Raw genomic sequence first — 3,643 nt, 5'->3', positions numbered from 1 at the left:
GTGGGTGTGTGAGTGTGTCTGAATGCATGAGTGTGTGTGTCAACCCTTTTACACATGCAGGTGAACTATGTGGGCTGTTAGAGTCCCCTTTATGTTTTTTGCAATTCTCAGAAACTGAAAATTTCTCCTCCACCTCAATCAGTGTAGCGCGGGCTCTGGTAGCAGGCAGTGTGTATCGTGTTTACAATATAAAAATCACTTCATATTTCTTTCAGTGGAATGTACTACAGCAGCAGTGTACAAGTCAAAAATGTGTCATAGTGTAATGCGTTATAAAAAAAGTCATCTGATGATTATTATTACCACATGAACAGCACAGCGCAATTAAAACACACACACACACACTGAGCAGGAATTTATTAAAGTCACAAATGAAATCGACATCACACACCTTGATCTGTTTTCTGCCAGAAGGCCCAGGTACGTTCAGGCCCAGAGAACTTTCTGTTCTCATCACTTTTATCGTTTGTGCCCTTACATAGTCAGGACAAACTCAGTTTGCTTTTATTTCTAGTCCTAGGGTTAGAAGTCCAGGGGGTGAAGCTGGACTTGATCCAACTCCTCCTATAAGACTAATGTCTAACCCACAAGGTGCTGTCCAGTACACAACAACAAACACATTCATCCAATCTGACACACTCTGAAGGACTTCTTTGGTTTAAGCCCACTCTGGCAGGAGGAGCTAGATCTGGACTGACTCCACCCCCTGGACTTTTGGTTAGCGTTTACCCATGTAGGAGGAGCTGGATCCAGTCTAACTCCACCCTCTGGACATTTGGTTTGAATTTACTCAGATGGGAGAAGCTGGACTTTTCGTTAAACTCCACCCATGTTGGGGGAGTTAGATCAGGTCAGACTATACTCTCTCGACTTTTCTTTTGACTTTTTTTTTTTTTACCATTGTACTAGCAGCTACTAATAGGTCTGACTACAGACTCTACACAATTTTGTTCAGTAGGAGGACCTGGTTCAGCTCTACGGTTTGACTCTACAGGACGTGAAGGATGTCTAGAGAAGGAAAAGCAAACAATGTCCAATTATACCTCCTGAACTTTTGGTTAGACTCAGCCCATGTGGAACATGCTGGATCATATCTGACTACAACCCTACGGACATGTGGTTTGACTATCTGATATCTGATGCCGCCTATGTAAAGGAGGTAGATCAAATCTAACTCCACCCCATGAACTTTTGGTTAGCCTCCATCTGTGTAGGAGGAGCTAGATTAGATCTGACTTTACATACATTTGACTATACATTTGTAGAGCCTCCTGGACCTTTGACTTTGCTCATGTTGGAGGGCCTGGATCAGTATGACTCCACTTCAAGGACATGTATTTTGACTCCACCTAGGTAGGAGAAGCAGGATCAAATCTAACCCCATCTCATGGACTTTTGGTTGGACTTCATTTGTGTAAGGGGGAGCTGGAGTGGGTTTGACTCTAACTCCTGGATTTTGACTCTGGATGATGTCCACCCTATGAGCTTGTGGTTTGACTCTGCCCTGGTAAGAGAGTCAAATCTCCACCTCTTAGACTTTGCTCATGTGGGAAGTGCTGAATTAGCTCTGACTCCACCTCCTCAACTTTTGACTCTGCCCGTGTGGAAGGTACTGGATCAGATCTAACTCCACCCCATGGACTTTTGGTTAGACTCCATCTGTGTAGGAAGAGCTAGATTAGGTCTGACCACACCTCCTGAACTTTTGACTCCGCCTATGTGGGTGGTGCTAGGTCAAATCTGACTCCGCCCCATGAACTTTTGGTTCTAATCCATCTATGTAGGAGGAGCTGGATTAGGTTCGACTCCACCTCCTTGACTTTCGACTCTGCCCATGTTTGCTGGATCAAATCTGACTCCGCCCTTATGAACTTTTGGTTCGACTCCATCTGTGTAGGAGTAGCTGGATTAGGTTCGACTCCACCTTCTTGACTTTTGACTCTGCCCATGTGGGAGGTGCTGGACCAAATCTGACTCCGCCCCATGGACTTTTGGTCAGACTCCATATATTTAAGAGGTGCTGGATTAGTTCTGACCTCACCTCTTGGACTTTTGACTTTGCCCATGTGGGAGGTGCTGGGTCAAATCTGACTTCGCCCCATGAACTTTTGGTTCGACTCCATCTGTGTAGGAGTGGCTGGATAAGGTTCGACTCCACCTCCTTGACTTTTGACTCTGCCCATGTGGGAGGTGCTGGATCAAATCTGACTCCGCCCCAGGAACTTTTGGTTCGACTCCATCTGTGTAGGAGTAGCTGGATTAGGTCTAGACATTCTAGACTTTTGACTTTTGGCTCTGCCCATGTGGGAGGTGCTGGATCAAATCTGACTCCGCCCCATGGACTTTTAGTTAGCCTCCATTTATTTAAGAGGTGTTCGATTAGGTCTGACTCCACCTCCTCAACTTTTGACTCTGCCCATGTGGGAGGTACTAGATCAGATCTAAGTCCACCCCATGGACTTTTGGTTAGACTCAATCTGTGTAGGAAGAGCTAGTTTAGGTCTGACCCCACCTTCTGAACTTTTGGTTCGACTCCATCTGTGTAGGAGTAGCTAGATTAGGTTCGACTCCACCTCCTTGACTTTTGACTCTGCCCATGTGGGAGGTGCTGGACCAAATCTGACTCCCCCCTCCCCCATAGACTTTTGGTTAGACAGCCTCCATCTCTGCATGATGAGTTGGATTAGGTCTGACCCGACATTCTAGAATTTTGTTCTATATTGTTAAGTTTTGCTGATTTACATTTATTAACTCCTCCTTTTTTTTTTCTGTCTGGTCCACTGACACACTTAATTTGACAACATTTACATACTCCACTTGACGCCCCTGATATATAGGCTGTGTGCTATATATAGCAGTGATGGTAACATACTGTATAGCATCAATCAGAGTGTAAAAAAAGCCCCATGTGGTGTTCATTTGCACTCAGAGAGGCAGTTTGGTGTATCTGATCTCCAGCAGGTGAGGGAGCCTCACACACACACACACACACACTCACTCACTCTCTCTCTCACTCTGCCCCTCTCTTCAGGGCCCCCATCAAAGGCCCGGCGCGCGGGCGCGCGCGCGCTAGCTACTGCCGCCCGCGCGCGACTTCCTGCTCACCGCTCGCGCGCTCACGCAACAAACGGGGCGGGTGCACGTGCCTGAGCGAGCGAGCGGGCGAGCGAGTGTGCGCGCGCACGCGTATGCGTATGTGTGCGTTTTTGCTTCTCCTCCTCTTTACTGCAAGGAACGAGGAAAGAAAGAGAGAGAGGGACAGAGAGAGAGAGTGTAAAGGAGGAAAAAAAGGAGAACAGTGCGCTCTGCTCCGCCGTGCGCTCTCCACAGCATGCCGCAGTGAAGCGCCAGGAGGACCGCGGAGATACTTTACGCACACACACACACACACACACACACACGGCACAGAGAAGAGAGACTTTTTACTGCACGAAGCGCACACGCACTCACAGGTGGGAACCGAACGCATGTGTATTGTGCATGATCTTTGAGTTGCATGCAGCTGAACGAGAGAGACTGTAGCTCTGAAAAAGAGAAATTGCATGACAAACAAGTTAAATAAAATGTGATAGTGTCATATATCCTTTAGTGCATTATGGTATATTATTGCTGTTATTGTATTGCTATTGCTGTTGGTTTGAAT

General features: G+C 46.8%; 1 protein-coding gene across 2 annotated transcripts in view; it reads left to right on the top strand.

Annotated features, from left to right (window-relative positions):
- The first annotated feature begins 3,163 nt into the window (after positions 1-3,163).
- adamts10 (ADAM metallopeptidase with thrombospondin type 1 motif, 10) overlaps positions 3,164-3,643 on the top strand; it is a 64,945-nt gene continuing 64,465 nt past the window's right edge. For both annotated transcript variants that reach the window (XM_053503441.1, XM_053503440.1), the window contains exon 1: positions 3,164-3,452. The gene's annotated coding sequence lies outside the window, so the exon portion shown is untranslated. The remainder of the gene's footprint in view (positions 3,453-3,643) is intronic.

This window comes from Clarias gariepinus, chromosome 9, assembly GCF_024256425.1.
Source record: "Clarias gariepinus isolate MV-2021 ecotype Netherlands chromosome 9, CGAR_prim_01v2, whole genome shotgun sequence".
In the NCBI taxonomy this organism is placed as follows: domain Eukaryota; kingdom Metazoa; phylum Chordata; class Actinopteri; order Siluriformes; family Clariidae; genus Clarias; species Clarias gariepinus.
This window is presented reverse-complemented; position numbering and strand designations above follow the sequence as displayed.